General features: G+C 41.3%; 1 long non-coding RNA gene across 1 annotated transcript; it reads right to left on the bottom strand.

Moving 5' to 3' along the window:
• Positions 1-5486: 5486 nt before the first annotated feature.
• On the bottom strand, positions 5487-16007 carry LOC113916064. Its single transcript, XR_003517841.2, has 3 exons — positions 15697-16007; positions 14756-14862; positions 5487-5987 (listed from the first exon to the last, which is right to left on the bottom strand). It is a non-coding gene; the product is annotated as an uncharacterized LOC113916064 (long non-coding RNA).
• Positions 16008-16395: the final 388 nt, after the last annotated feature.

Raw genomic sequence — 16395 nt, 5'->3', positions numbered from 1 at the left:
TCTTTATCATGTTCTCTCATGTATTTTTCTCCCTGGGTTTTTCAAGAGTAAGGACTATATTGTATTTTTGTCTTCAACTCAATTCAGTTAGAGTCATTTATTGGGTGCCTAAAATGTATAAGGCACTTGTTAGCCACTGTGGGGTAAAGATAAATGAGACACAAATTCTCCCAATAGTGGAAGATAAGATACAGTTACAAATATCCAAAATATAAGAAAGAGTATGATGAATGCTCCAAGTAAAATTTGTCCTGAAGGGATAAGAAAAGCACTAATTGAGACTCTGTACAAATGAGCCTTCAAAGTGGGTAGAATCTGCGTAAGATGAGACATAGTGGGCATGGCATATAGGCAGGAATAGTCTAGACAGAGAGAAGGGTCCAGAAATTGGCAAGGCCATATTTGTGGTCGGGACTGGTTAAAGCAGGGATTTCAGGATGGGATGCAGCATGAGATAGAAGTGAAAAGAAATTGGAGCTGGATTGTGGAGGGCTTTGAATGCCAAGTTAAGAACTTTAAGCTTTATGACGAGTTATGAGACCAGAACTTGCTTGAAGAGGCAGTCAGGACATGGAGTTGGAGAGAAAATAGGAATGGGAGACTGTGTCAGCAAGTGACTTCAGTGGTTTATTCAGAGGGGTTACAGCCCTGAATTATAACCATGGTGGCAGAAAGAGGATATGGATGTCAGAGAAACTCTAGGATGAATCACTTATTTATCCATTTCACTTTTATTAAACACCTAATCTGACCAGGTACCTGCTTCATATAGGGAACTCAAAGAGAAATCAGAGGACCCCTGATAGGAGGTGAGGGGGAAGATAATTTAGTCACTGCTTTCAATTTTGAAGGTTACTTGTAATGGTGGTGAGAACCATGTGGCCAGTGAGGAAACCAGAGAAGTTGAGGATAATAATGCCATTAACAGAGATAGTCAACACTGGAGAAGAGGCCAATTTAAGGGGAGAGGATGAGATAATCTTGGAGTGGAATTCAGCGTGTAAATCTCAGTAAGTGAATGAATACATGCCTAAGAATGAAAGAATGCATTAACGCATGAAGGAATGGATGGAGGCATGGGAACTTTGCCACCCTCCATGAGCCAGGTACCTACATACTCTGTCATCAGTCATGCTTTATGATTAAATCTCTCTGAGCACAGCAGTCTCTCAGCATTCGGAAACATTTTTGTAATGAAGGGCAAGGGGAGAAGGAAAGCAAGATTAGGAGCTCAGTGTTAACTCTATAGACCTATATCTCAAAATTCAGAATGATAGGATTGGCTGCCAAAATGTCAAAATTTGCAAACAAATACTCACTTTGTGTTTTTATAATGTCTTCCAACATTTTTCCAATGTTTAAATCATAGTTCAGTTGCTTTGTTACTTGTTCTTTTTTTCAGTGTTTTGGCTTTTTTCAAAAAGTCTGATCTTCTGATGTTATACCAATTCTCTCTACATTTGTGTATGAGTGCGTATGTGAGAGAGAGATAGACTTCATATGGACTGCTTTTTTTAACTGCTTGATTCATTATCAGAGCAAGTTCTCCATAAAATACTTGTTAAATCATATTTGTCTTATTATGTCAGTCTGTAATTTTCATAATCATCAACGTAGACTTTCCATCAAGAGTCTTAGAGGTGAAGAATGAAGCTTCCAACCATGTCCTACCACCCGGACCTCTACTGAGTCAAATCTAAGGATTCGAAGATTAAAAAGGATTGAGCTGAACAATGACCACAGACACAGGGTGTCATTCACTTTTGGGAGCTCAAGATCCCAGAACAGCACACGTTGTCCAACTGTACCCTCAGAAGACTTTTTAAGTCAAGGAGCAAGCCTGAGCCCTCCACCATCAGTCTTTGAACATCACATCCTGCCCTCACTGTGGGTTTTGAGGCCCTTTCCCATGGAACAGCTCAGGCCTCGAAGTTGCTGTGAGGCATCGGTGGAACCAGGGTCAGTGCACTGACCAACCTGACTGGAAGTCAAGCTGAGAGGCTTTGAAGAGTGGCAGAGTATCTGAGAGCATAAAACTCATGTCCAGATGGCCTTGTCCAAAGATTATGGTGTTTCCCCTCATAATTTAGTTTTAAATAGGGGAGCTTTAGCATTATATCATCTAAACATCTATCCCAGAGAGAAGCTGAAGATGAGGTTTCTGCACTGGATGATAGGTGGCTCTGAGGAGTGATCTTGTCATGGCTTGTTCCCCTGGGAACAGGATTCCCTGGCCACCTGCATGGTAAATAAAGGTGCTTGTCCCAGGAGAAAAGGACAACAGGGAAGAGACGTCTGTGGACCCTTACTCTCATGGTTGTGAAATTGGAGAGTTATTACCCTGCCCCTACCTGGTTCTGGCTTGGGTCTGTGAGACTGAATTTCAGAGCATTAAGGGTCTGGGCCTTCTGTTTATGTGGCATTGATTGTGCAGGAACGACGGTGGGGAATCTATAGCTATACAGTCTGTGGCTATGTGGCCAGTTGGTGTCCAGTGTCCTTTGAATCTCAGTTCTGACATATTTTGTTGAACACAAACTTTTGACCTATCATGAACATACGAGGGATTCCCAGAGAACATTCTAGTAGATAAACACCATTACTTTCATAGAGGGGCAGCCTGGCATGGAAATAGAAATTAGAAAAGTCTCTAGCACACAGTAGGTTTGCGAGTAAGCAATACCTAGATCCTAGCTCCGTCTGCCACCAAATTATCAATGTGTTACAGAATAAGTCATGTGACCTCTCTGGGTTTCCATCTCTACATTCATAAAATGAAATGGTTGGAGGAGTTTTTCAAAGTATGCTTCACAGATAACCTGCATCAAAAGTTTCACAATGCTTGTTATAATGCAGAGTTCTGGCCTTTACTCTGATAGGCAGATCAGAGCCTCTAGAAGTGGGCTGGGAGACTGAATTTTTACTGGCTCCCCAGGCCTTTCTTGATGCACACAGTACATCAAGAACCACTGGACAGGATGATCTCTAAGTTTCCTGTACTAACATAATTATAGGGCAGAATTGACCTGAGACAAAAATAGAAAAGTCTCTTTGGACAGATTTTGGTTCTCCCCACTCCCTCTGGGGCGTTACCCCTATGACAATTCCGGCTTCCTTTCCCCTCTGCTCCTCCCCTGCAACTCTTCGCTCACACTTGCACCATCTAAGCTCAGCCTCTTGGAGCTTGGTTTCCTCTTTTCCTGCCCTCACCGAACCTAATCAGCCTTCGCTACATGTGTTTCCTCCAACTCTCTGCATCTGTCAGGGTATGCAGGGATCAGCTTGCTAAAAGCATTTTGGAAAGCACTAAATGTTGTGCAGATAAAAGGTGCTCATCCAGTAGCCTTACCCAGGCCAGAAGGCCCATGGGGAGAGGGTGAGCTGAGGGTGCTCCTCAAGCTGGAATCCTAACCCATTACCATCAAAATGCCAGTATTCTAGTGCCAGTGGCTCATCCAGGCAAATGAGTCCTCAGGGAAATTTCAGACCCATTTAGAGGTGGGGAGGGCGACATTGTGGCAGATGCATAGGGCAACTACTTTTTGGAAGACATGACTCTTGGAGGTTTTTAGAATCTCATCAGTAGGCGGGTGCTCCTGCATAAGATCGATTCTCCTTATAAGAAGTGCACATAATTTATCTACATGGCTTGAGAGAGAGGAGATTCAGGTAAAATATCTTAAACCCGCAGAGAAACTCAAAATACTTGGAGATCAATCCAAATTTTCAACCACCCCTCCCAAATGTCTCAGCTTTGATGCATGTAAAAATGTAAGGATTAAGCATCATAACCAAATACAATTTTCACGTATCCAATTCTTATGTGTTGTCTAATTCTTTTCAGGGTCTTTGAGCCTACAAGTACCATGCACTAGAGACTAATTTCTCCTTGTATCATAAAGATAAGAGACCCGATCATAAGAGAGATGTTCACTCTGGAATTCTTCCGTGAGACTCTCAATTAAGTTGCCTGTAGCATTCAGTACAACCCTAATGGTTGAAGAGAAATCAGAGGATCCCGGTGAGATGCCATGGTCTGAATGCTATTTCCTTTTTATTTAATATACAAACATGAGTATATGATTTTCTTAAAGTATGGACCAAGGCAGTTTGGTGAGTGGTGTGGATGGGCTTGGAACTCACCAGTTGCACCTTTCTTGGAAAGGCCTACTGGGACAACCCTGCCGGTAAGGTCTATGAGTGACAGGAGCATGAGCAGGTAATCACAGGTCTGGAAATGCTTCTATTTCACTAAATAAATATATTGCATAAATAACAATAACAGCTGCAACCTAATAGTACTGTATGAGCAATAGGTAACATTTATTGAGTGCTTCCTGTGAACCAGGATATGAACTAGGCTTTTCATATATCTAACCTCATTTAATTTCATTTAACAGTGGACACTATTATTATTTTCATTTGTGCAAATGGAGAAGTTAAAATTTAGAAAAGTTAATAGCATCTAAAATCACCCGGTTATCGAGTGGTGGAGGCAGACCTCAAGCCTAGAGTCTGCTCTCTTAAAATAGTAGGAATTACAGGCAATGAACACTTGAAAAACTAACCCAAAGCCCACTATTCAGAAGGAACTGTTTGTAACATCGCTCTTCATAGCTTTCCAGGTTTTCCCCTGTGAATGTTACATATAAAATTTATTATATATACAGATCTCTCCCTCTTCTATAACCTGTTTTCTTTTTTTTTCATTTCCCAATCTATAACCTAGAAATATTGCTCCGCAATCAGAGTTTTCATGACAGAGAGGTAACAGTCTGCTCGCTCCAGGTCCTCCAAGTGTTGGCAGCAGAAAAGTGCTTACCCAGCACGATGCCCACAGAGCGCACAAGGCGATGGTTTTATAAAATGCAAAGCTGGGCACCCAAGTAGATATCAAGACCGCAAAGTCCGACAGCTTTGAAACCTACTCCAGCACATTCTCACATTCCTATTTTTTACAGACAAGGGTAATGAGCCCAAGAATTACCGCCCTCCAGCTTCAGGGTAGTGAAAAATGAAGGGTTGTTTTCCGAGTAATGTGATGCCAGACAGCTGGCTCACCAGTCAACAGTGCCAGGCCTTCTCTGAAGGCCAGTGTGGGCCCCCGGCTCCTTCTCACCACCCAATGTCACAGCGCACCCCATACCAGGGAAATCTGTCCTTCTGCAGGATGTATAACTGTAGGAGGAAAGCAGGTTTTACTGGCTTGTGGTTTCCGAGGCTCTGAGAATGTTGAATACAGCCTGTGCATTGGCCGCTGAAGAACCCGAGAGAAACCACGAGGTTGGGAGTGATTAGTTCCTGTTGGTCCCCATCTTCCACCAATATCGGTACCTGTCTCTTGATAAATAGACACATGAACACACTCCAAACACCAGCTCCTTGACAGCAAGCAATAAAAATGTGCCTTGACCCACTGAAATAAATTGCACCGAATGGAGTTATTGTTTCCATTTATTATTTATTAGTCATGTCCCATGGAGTGACTGGTGAAATAATTTTTTTCCATTGGAAAATGAATGTATGACCTGTGAAGAATAACTTCACAGTCAGATGTAATAACAATCACGGACAACTGTTCTCTCTGGCTTGGACCAAATCTAATGTTCTCTGTCCCAAGCAAAATTTCCTTTGCAGATTAATGTATCTCTTTGGCCACTTGATCTTTTCTCAATTCATATCTCAAGTTGTCTCTCCCTCCTGTTCCTTCCCTTTCTGGCCACCACACCAAGTTCTCCAATAGTCCCTTCCAGATGCCACAGTTAAAGAAATATTACTGAGGCTGAGAGGTTTGAAAGGAGCCCAATGGTCCAGGAATGGATTTTGAATTAATTCAAAAGAATGGTTACTTCAACACAATATTTTATCTGGAATAGGAAGAAATGTGTCACTTACTGACATGAGCAGTTTCTTCAGTCACTGTCACATTAAGATGTCTGAAGATCATATTGAAAATTTGATTCATTTGTCTCACTCCCAAAGATGACCTAGAAGAAGTTGGAATCATTGGCATTTATTGTCTTTTAGCATATACTTGATAATCTGGTAGATATAAGTAGCAATATTAAAGATTAATCGACTGGCAAACACTGTTACTAAACTATTCTTTTAGTCATAGAAGGAAGTGCACTGGGGAAGTACTTGTAAGTTTTTCAAGCTTTTTTGCCATTCAGATAACGCATGCAATACCATCTGCCTTATTGTATTTTATAATTATCAGAATCAAGAGTACCTTAGAATTGTAGGTGTTGGTTAAGTGGTGGCCTCCCCCATGAGTGTGGTAGAATAATGCTGAGTTGCCTTCTAAGGTACATAGTGCTTCTATTGACCTCAAACCTCAGTAATACACGGTGTTTAGCCAGAGTGTTAAATGATTGTCAACCCCCTGCTTAATCATGTCAGTGGCTTCCTTTGGCCATGAAGATAAAGTGCAAATTCGAGCAAGGTTAAAGAATTCATCTCAATCTGGCCCAGGTCATCTCTCCTGCTACTTCCCCTCACTCTTTACTCCCCAGCCATACTGTGAACTACCATGGGTAGCTCTTCTATCCATGTTTGTAATTATACCTAGGTCTGAGTGCAGACTAGCCCCTCCACCTGAACCTCCAGTCTACCTTTCCTTAGGTCTTCATTTAGAAGTCACTTCTTATCAGATGATTTTCCAGACTATACTAGTAGATAACCATCAGGTGCTCCGTTGGCACCCTGAGACTCTGTCACTTGTAGTTACTAGAATACCTGTTGGTGGGCCACCTTTCCTCCTTCTCAGGCTACCTCCCTCTATAGCTATTTCTCTTTTCCATGCTTAGCTCCACTGCTGTTCATCTTCTGCAACCCTGGACCACTCTTCCCTATGACAGGATGCCTTTCCCTTGCATTGGCACTAGAAGCGAGGGACCACTAGGTAGGGCATAATTCTTTATTCCCCACTAAACTACCATAAAAAGTGTGTGAGTATCTGAATTTACTGAGGATTTGCAGGGGCGTTAGAGATTTACATCATGGGGGCACCTGGGTGGCTCAGTCGTTAAGCATCTGCCTTCAGCTCAGGTCATGATCCCAGGGTCCTGGGATGGAGCCCCACATCGGGCTCCCTGCTCCACGGGAAGCCTGCTTCTCCCCCTCCCACCCCCCTGCTGTGTTCCTTCTCTCTGTGTGTCTTTCTCTGTCAAATAAATAAGTAAAAATCTTTAAAAAATAATTAAAAATATATATAAAAGAAATTTACATCATGGCCATAGAAACCACCTGTGGAACGAAACATTAAACATCCCTGGCACCCATCCCCCTGCTGGGAACTTCTCACTTTTCTTGGCAATTCCAGCCTCCTTCCATGGAGTTGTCTGGTTTCTTTCTTTTTTTAAAAAGATGTATTTGTTTGTTTGTCAGAGAGAGAGCGTGAGCACACAGCACATACATGAGCAGGGGCAGCAGCAGGCAGAGGGAGGGGGAGAGGGAGGGGGAGAGGGAGGGGGAGAGGGAGAAGCAGGCCCCCCACCGAGCAGGAAGCCTGCTGCAGGACTCGATCCCAGGACCCTGGGATCCTGACCTGAGCCAAAAGCAGACGCTTAATCGACTCAGCCACCCGGGTGTCCTGGAGTTGTCTGCTTTCTGTCACCCTACCCTCTCCACATTGTCCTTCTTTCCCCTTTGAAATCCCTCTTTTCTTCTTCTCTTCCCTTCCCTTTCCCCTTCCTCCCTCCTTCTCTTCTCTTTTCTCCTCTCCTCTCTCCTCTCTCTCCCCTCCCCTCCCCTCCTCTCTCCTCTTTCTACCTTCCTTCCTCCTTCTATCCTTCCCTTCCCTTCCCTTCCCTTCCCTTCCCTTCCCTTCCCTTCCCTTCCCTTCCCTTCCCTTCCCTTCCCTTCCCTTCCCTTCCCTTCCCTTCCCTTCCCTTCCCTTCCCTTCCCTTCCCTTCCCTTCCCTTCCCTTCCCTTCCCTTCCCTTCCCTTCCCTTCCCTTCCCTTCCCTTCCCTTCCCTTCCCTTCCCTTCCCTTCCCTTCCCTTCCCTTCCCTTCCCTTCCCTTCCCTTCCCTTCCTTCCCTTCCCTTCCCTTCCCTTCCCTTCCCTTCCCTTCCCTTCCCTTCCCTTCCCTTCCCTTCCCTTCCCTTCCCTTCCCTTCCCTTCCCTTCCCTTCCCTTCCCTTCCCTTCCCTTCCCTTCCCTTCCCTTCCCTTCCCTTCCCTTCCCTTCCCTTCCCTTCCCTTCCCTTCCCTTCCCTTCCCTTCCCTTCCCTTCCCTTCCCTTCCCTTCCCTTCCCTTCCCTTCCCTTCCCTTCCCTTCCCTTCCCTTCCCTTCCCTTCCCTTCCCTTCCCTTCCCTTCCCTTCCCTTCCCTTCCCTTCCCTTCCCTTCCCTTCCCTTCCCTTCCCTTCCCTTCCCTTCCCTTCCCTTCCCTTCCCTTCCCTTCCCTTCCCTTCCCTTCCCTTCCCTTCCCTTCCCTTCCCTTCCCTTCCCTTCCCTTCCCTTCCCTTCCCTTCCCTTCCCTTCCCTTCCCTTCCCTTCCCTTCCCTTCCCTTCCCTTCCCTTCCCTTCCCTTCCCTTCCCTTCCCTTCCCTTCCCTTCCCTTCCCTTCCCTTCCCTTCCCTTCCCTTCCCTTCCCTTCCCTTCCCTTCCCTTTTTCTTTTCTTTTCTTTTCTTTTCTTTTCTTTTCTTTTCTTTTCTTTATGACTTGCTAGCCCGTGTGATCCTTTCCATATACAAGTCATGGTTCCATCTACTCAAAACTCAACATCTCAGCAGTCAAGTCCTTATTGGCCCCTGATAGGCATGTAAAAACCTATAAGGTCACTTCTCAACCTCCTCTTCCACCACTCTCTGAGACGTTTCCTCCACTCTGCTCATCCAGGACTCCTTGCTACTCTCAGGAGATACAGGCACGCTCCCATCTTAGGTCTCTGTCCTGGCTGCTGCCTCCACCCAGAACACTGTTTCCCAAATGGTCACGTAGCTAATTTCCTCACCCTCTTCCAGCACTTCACCCTCTAAATAATTGTCTATGGTCATCTGTCTCCTCTCACCAGACTGAAAGCTCCATTGGAGCAAGTCTCTTGGGTTTTGTTTACTGATGGATACCAAGAGTCAAGAGAGTCTAGCACATAGAAGGATCTCAGTAAATATGTGTTAAATGAAAAGTCTCCTGCTAACTCATACCCCTTTCCTCTTCTCACCTTCAAGGTATTTTTTCTAAACAAAGATAGTTACCACCCTAAATGATTTAGGAAATAACTTTTGTATTTTTTATATTCCATTCTATTGAATTTGCTTATTTTCTTATTTATAAGTATCACTACCCTTACATTCTTTGAGGGTGGGGACCTACACATCTTACTAATGCTGAGAGCATCTTAATAACGCTTGGTTGGTTTATAACAGATCCTCCTTAAATAATTGTTGAATAAATAAATGAAAGTAATGCCTGATCATTGTACATGGCTTTATTTATATACGGAGTACTTTAATTCTTCCATTGGGTGGTATTATCACTCCCATTTTAGAACTAAGCTCAGTGAATTTCAAAAACTAGTCCAAGGTCATGCAGTAAGGAGCAAAATGAAATTGAGCTTTCTACCTCTGACTTCCATGTTTTGTTTTGTTTTTTTCCATTACACTGCATTGCTTCCCCATTCCCAGATCCCTTAAGTTCCTGGGCCTCTAACTATATTTGTTACTATATTCAAATAATGTCAGGAGGAGTGGTTTGTTACGTCCATTAGAGTGAACATCAGAAACCTTTTCTTTCCCCTAGGAACCATAAATGGGCATAGCAGACAACCCATGTAACCATGTCTCCTACAGCAGGTGTGCATGAGGCAGCCCCTCAGCTGGGGTGATATGAATTATCCTAGAGCTAATTCCCTTCCCCAAGGGTGAAGTTGTGATCCCTAAACTTCCTATCTCATGAACTTTTACTCTTGGCTAGTATCCAGCAACTCCTCATCAAAAGTTCACTGTATGTGGGAGTGGTGTGCATCAGCAGGAACTAGCACATTAGCAAAAATTAATTTTATCTAAGCAAAAGTCACCTTACCTTATCTTTGTGTGTGTGTGTGTGTGTGTGTGTGTGTGTGATTTCTCACTTTTCCTACTTTTAAACCATATCTAGTTCTGCAAATGCCTCTTTCTGTAAACCCATCCATTTTATTCTAATATTTCTTTGGCTTTCACTTTCCCACAGGTACAGGTTAAAAGAAAATTTTCAGATTTTCTCATTTATTTACATTGTGCAGATCAACATATTACTTTTTCATGATATTTTGGTATCCAAATGACTATGCCCTAGACTGCATACCAACCCAATGGCAGAGTTAGAATTCCAGAACATAAGTCCTCTGAACATTTGACTGTGAGTCCTTAAGAAACAAGCTTTTGGAATGTCAGCTCTAAAGGAGTTGGCTTCTGCTTGGAGACTTTCCCCATACTGTCCAATACTGCCAAATGTATGTTCTGTTTCCCTGGCTTGAAGTAGGAATCAGAGCAGAAATGTTCATTTCTAAGATAAGGACAGAGATTTAAAACGTGGCTTTCATTATAGAATTGACAATTACTTGTACTGCTCATATTAGCAATTTTTTCTTTGGCACGTGCCGTTCACGTTTAAGTACTGTGGCTACTAAAGGAGTTCACAAAATCTTTTGTGTGTGTCTCCTTGAAAGACCCTGTGCAGAGAGGTAAATTACACCCTGCAGATTAGTGCTGAGCAGTTGATTCTCCAAAGCATACTTAGGTATGCAGGGCATTGTGATCCTAGGATTTTATTGATCACTGAAAGTTTCCTATGTTCTTCAACCTGGATCAGTTGTGGAAAACGGTAGCAAAAGCCTTCTCAATTGCTGTGAGTGTTTCAGAAATTTAAGCTTGCTTGCCTCTGTATGAGCACAAGGTTATATCCCAAGCTAATGTCTCTGTAGATGTTGATGGGACTAGGCAAGGGAATGGGATGTCTCAAATGGGATAGGGTGAGAAGTGGCGCAGGAAGTAGCAAAGAAGAAGAATAGAAAGGAAAGTCCTGAGGGGCGTCTGGGTGGCTCAGTTGGTTAAGCGGCTGCCTTCGGCTCAGGTCATGGTCCCAACGTCCTGGGATTGAGCCCCGCATCGGGCTCCCTGCTCCGCAGGAAGCCTGCTTCTCCCTGCTTGTGTTCCCTCTCTCGCTGTGTCTCTCTCTGTCAAATAAATAAATAAAATCTTAAAAAAAAAAAAAAGAAAGGAAAGTCCTGAGATGCTGTCCGTCAAGGGCATGGGCTGATGACATGGCTCTCGGGGTGGGACCAGCAAATCTTTAGTCTGCAAAGAGAAGGCTTCCCACACCAGCCCCATTCCTGTGCTCATGCCATTCATTCTGCGTCTACCATGAATTGCTGCAGACTCACATATTGTAAAACTATAGTGAGTTTATCATGTAGACATAGTTTGAACTCTTTTACTGTACCTTCTGGTAACCTCTGATATACCTCCTAATCAAAATAAACCTCATGGATACGTTGGGATGCATATAGGTGCTTTTTAAACGAAAAGTGAATTTTAGGGGCACCTGGGTGGCTCAGTCATTGAGCGTCTGCCTTCGGCTCAGGTCATGATCCCAGGGTCCTGGGATCGAGCCCCGCATCGGGCTCCCTGCTCCGTGGGAAGCCTGTTTCTCCCTCTCCCACTCCCCCTGCTTGTGTTCCCTCTCTTCACTGTGTCTCTGTCAAATAAATAAAATCTTTAAAAATAAAAAATATATATATATATATATAAAAGAAAAGTGAATTTTAAAATCTTGAGTTAAATAGCATAGTGGAGCTTGGATATTCTTGCCACGTGTTAATTATACCTCATGCTGAATGGGCATTGGAAGATAGCTTGCCAGATTACATACAGATGCATGAAATATCTCATGGGGCCAACAGTAATTATTCTTCTGAAGACTCTTGGTTTCTATTTTATTTCTCAAGATGGATCTATAAATCTGATAGCAATTGTATTACATCAAGTGTATGAAGCTGTTAAATACATGTAAGGAAAAGACAGGATGTTTAAAATGTCATGTCAAAATAAATAACTGGGTGCTTCACAGCAAAGACAACTTTACATCAGCATGGGTACCAACACATGGAAGCAATTAATAGAAATATTTTCAGTGAGAAATAGAAACATATCTATGGCCATTACTGAAATGCATTAAACAAGATGAACTTTTTGGAGAAAGTGAAAAAATAATATTTGCTAAAAAAATAAAACCTTTTGGCTGTCATACAGTAATGTGTAATACTAGTGTTTCGGAGGTTCCCAGTCCTTCAATCCTCTTTATTCATGAATGCTTTGGAAGCAGCAGATTTTGATTCAAATCACCTTAAATTCAAGGACTGCATTAGTGTCTATTGGCCTCCTTGGGGGATTTTCCTAGAATGATTGTGTTGTCTGGAATTTTATTTATTTGTTTTCAAAATGAAGAGAAAATAATTCAGAGCTGGATATGGATCACACTGTGTATATGCCTGTTAAGAAATTATTTACTGAAAAATTATTCATCCTCCAAAAAAAGCAAAATTACCCCCAACCCCATTTTTCTTACTCCTCAAGCCCCAAATGACCTAAGCTTAAAGATACTTGAAAAATAAAAGTCTCCAGAGGATATTCAACGTGTGGAATGAATTAACAGGAACCACAATGGCACTAAAGTTAATAATTATATAGTAAAAGAATGAAAAATTGGCATGCTTCTGAAGTTAACATAACAAATAGGGAACATGTAAGGAGCACGCTTTGCCAAGTTTAAGACGAGCTCAAAAACAGGAACTTTGAACTAGGATTGTACCTATTTTTTATGTTAGTTTACTCAAAGTTGATTTTTTATTTTTAAGGGGCAAAGGTCTAAAAATATATATTTTGCAAGGGAAAAAATCTGTTGGATATTAAATGGCTCTTAGAAAATAATATATTTATGATTCAAGTGTAAATGAGTCAGAAACATATGGATTAGATTTCCCTTAAATCTGTTCAAATATTAAAAGCAAGGGGGAAGGCACTTGGCAAATGTATTGGAAGTTTTTCAAAACTGTGATGTCTAAATGTATACTTTGAAAGTGTTATGAAATCTGGATTCTCCCTAGACTCAGTGATTAGCTTAAGCGGGTAGATCCTATAGTCACAGAAGGTTAATTTAAATAATTTCTTTGACAGTGGAAGCTTATACCTTCATGTAAGAATCATTTATTAACACTCAACTGGAAACTCTGGAAAGAGATTCATCTGCAAAGCAAAATATTAAAAATCTCATATCTAAGTAGACTGAGCAAGGACAGTTTTAGACATTAAATTCTGAATGTCTGATTTTGCATTGATCTTTTTAAAATCTGATATGATTTCCGACTTTTGATAGGTCTGTTCCACTAACAGGTTGTGTTGTACTCTGCAATCACTCAGGGCTATATCCAAATATTTACTAACCTCTAACTCATGGACACCATATTCAGAAGAGATAATGGTGTCCCAGTGCATACCTGCTGTTGTCGGCCTTAATAAGAACTATATTTTTAGAAGAGTGAGTTTGATAAAGGTAAATGTAGTATCCTTTGAAACTCTGGAAATAAAGTTGTGTGGAAGCTGTCAGTTTCCTGTGGTTAGGGCCTCAAATCAGCATGGCCAGGACAGGATTTGGACCAGCAAGCCGAGCCCCTGATTCATGTTCTGGATTGCACTCAAACCCCATCCGTTGTCCATAAATTCCTGCCCCTCATCACAAGGTGGTCCAGACAAGACTGTGTGAAGGGGTCAGTGCATATTCATCCCCATTGCCAGAAAAATGAATCAAGATTTATGGGCCACAACCACAATATGAAGGACAGATTATTATTTATGTAATAAGTCCATGATTATCTGTTTTGGCCTTCATTTCACTACAAGATCTTTTAACCTATTTCTTGATGACGTTGGCATTATTAGGAATTCTTTCCCAATCAACTCACTTTTATTTTATCTGGCATGAAACAATAAGGCTTATGAGAGTTTTCAGTATATCATGGCTACATATGCATTTGTTTTTTTTTCTCATCATTGCAGAAACTGTCAAGAGTTGGGCTCTTGTCCAACTTTCAAGAAAATATGTATATCTCTGTATGTGTATAAATATGAGGATCCTAACATTTTCTTTTGAAGCACTTATGGATATTTGGATTGCTCTGATTTATTTTTAGGCTTTTCCTTTTCACTGGAAAAAATTTGCCCTGAGGAAATTTTGCTCTATACTTTTCTCACGATAGGTGAGAAAGCAAGTCTTTTAAAACTAGTGGTGAAATGTCCTCTCAAAAACACAGAAAAAAAATGTATAAAAAAATTTGGAAGTGAAGTGACCAATATTAGAGTGCACAAAAACAGCTTTTTAAAGTAAAACTGTCCCTTGACATTTAATGGTGACTCCAAATAGAAAAAAAAAGTAGCATAAGAAAACTTTCCTTTGAGAAACTATTGCCTATTTTTTTTTTTGTAGGGGGATGATCAGTTTCTAGGATTTAAAATTTGACTTTAGAAAATGGGTATAAAGTTAGTTATACAAGAGGAGTAAGTTCCAGAGGTCTGCTATACAGCATAGTACCTATAGTTAATATATTATAATATTAATAATAATTATAACAATAAGGTATTGTGTACTTAAGAATTTCTTAAGAGAGGTAGACCTAACGTTAAGTGTTCTTACCACCAAAAACTAAACCAAACCAAACCAAAACAACCCCAGCAAAGGGACCCAGGGAAACTTTTGGAGATGATGGTTATGTTTATTACCTGGACTGTGGTGATGGTAACACAAATATATTCATCTTTCCAAACTCACCAAATTGTATACATTAATTATGTACGGTTTTCTGTAGACCATTTATACCTCAATAAAGCTAGAGAAAAAAAGAAAATGAGAAAAAACGTTTTTAGAAATAGATCTCAAAATAAAACAGAAGGTAGTTTGAAATGATACACATCATGCAAAATATCCAGTCGCATCATAGGTGTCATCTATTAGTTTTAATATATATCAGACACTGCAGTAACTGTTTACTTCACAGATTATTTCTATGAAGTATGTGGGCAATTCACTTAAATTGTCTCCACCTCAGTTTCTTGATTTGAACTGGACAGTAATAGTACCCATCTTTTAAAGCTATTTTAAGGATTAAATGATCAAAAGGATTAAATGATGAAACTGTGACACGGTGTCCATCACCCAGGAAATACTCAACAAATGGGAAGTATTGCTATCACTATAATTTCTCTGTTAAGGGAAGGCTGGCAATCAAGACTTGGAGATGTTACGGTCATAGACAGACTCAGATCTAACTCCAGAGTCTGTGCTCTTAACTGCTAAGTTATGCTGTCTCCCTATTGTGCATGCAAATGTATCAGTCCAGAAATTTTTCTTCTTTTTTTTTTTTTTGCCTCCTAGTTAATGTCTTCTGGGTCTCATTTACACAGAATCAAGAAAATCTTTTTTGGTCATATTTCTAAGAACATGTGTTTGTTCTGTTCCCTTGTTCCAAAGATAAATATTCTAAAACTGGTGAGTCCTTATAATTATTTCACCCAAATAAGATTCTATGTAAGTTGAAAATATTTCCCAGTAAATGCGCAGCTCAACATTTTAAGGTTGTACCATGGAGATCATGTTCTGCACCAGTGCAGATTTCAATGAAGTGGACCATGCAGTTTTATAATCATGCATATATCTGATTTACCTGAAACCTCATTTAGTCTCTGTGGAAGCAGCAAATAACATCTGGCTTTACTTTGAAAGTCCACAAAAGGGTCTTGTTTGTGAGTCCACCATACAACGTCATCCTAGCCATAGCAATGCATTCAAGAGGAAGCTTAAGAGTGTCCTTCCATGGAAAGTTTGAGCGGCTCTAATATTCATTTTGTGAAGACGCCTTTAGAGAAGGAGGTACAGCTCTTCCAGTTTGGAAAAGAAATGTCAACTTCAGAAAGGCACAGCGTTTTGACTACATCCTTGATTTGCTCTAGTGATCATAGTTCTCCAGTGGGTTTAAGAACAGTGTTGGTATTTTATTGTTTGCTTCCATGTGGTTCTGGCTGCTATGGGAACCACAACTTTGGTGTTCTAATGGTCAGCACGTCTGACTCACTTTGGGGAAAGGTACAGTAACGCTATGGCACGCTTTCAGGAAAAAGCATGGAAAGCAAAACAGAATCCATGACCCCCTTAAAATAAAGGGACACTGTCTGACATCCAAATCAGGTTAAACCTGAGGGCCTGGCTTGGCAGTATGAAAAAGGAGCTCAAAGGTAGTGTTTCTGGGAGTCCACACTCTCTTTTGAGTGATGGTTTCTCTATTCACACCATCAACCTCTTAACTACATTTTTAAACGCACAATAAAACAGGCCATGACCCTAGACCAGAGTTCTCAGCACTTCA

Source organism: Zalophus californianus, chromosome 4 (genome assembly GCF_009762305.2).
Source record: "Zalophus californianus isolate mZalCal1 chromosome 4, mZalCal1.pri.v2, whole genome shotgun sequence".
Lineage (NCBI taxonomy): Eukaryota > Metazoa > Chordata > Mammalia > Carnivora > Otariidae > Zalophus > Zalophus californianus.
This window is presented reverse-complemented; position numbering and strand designations above follow the sequence as displayed.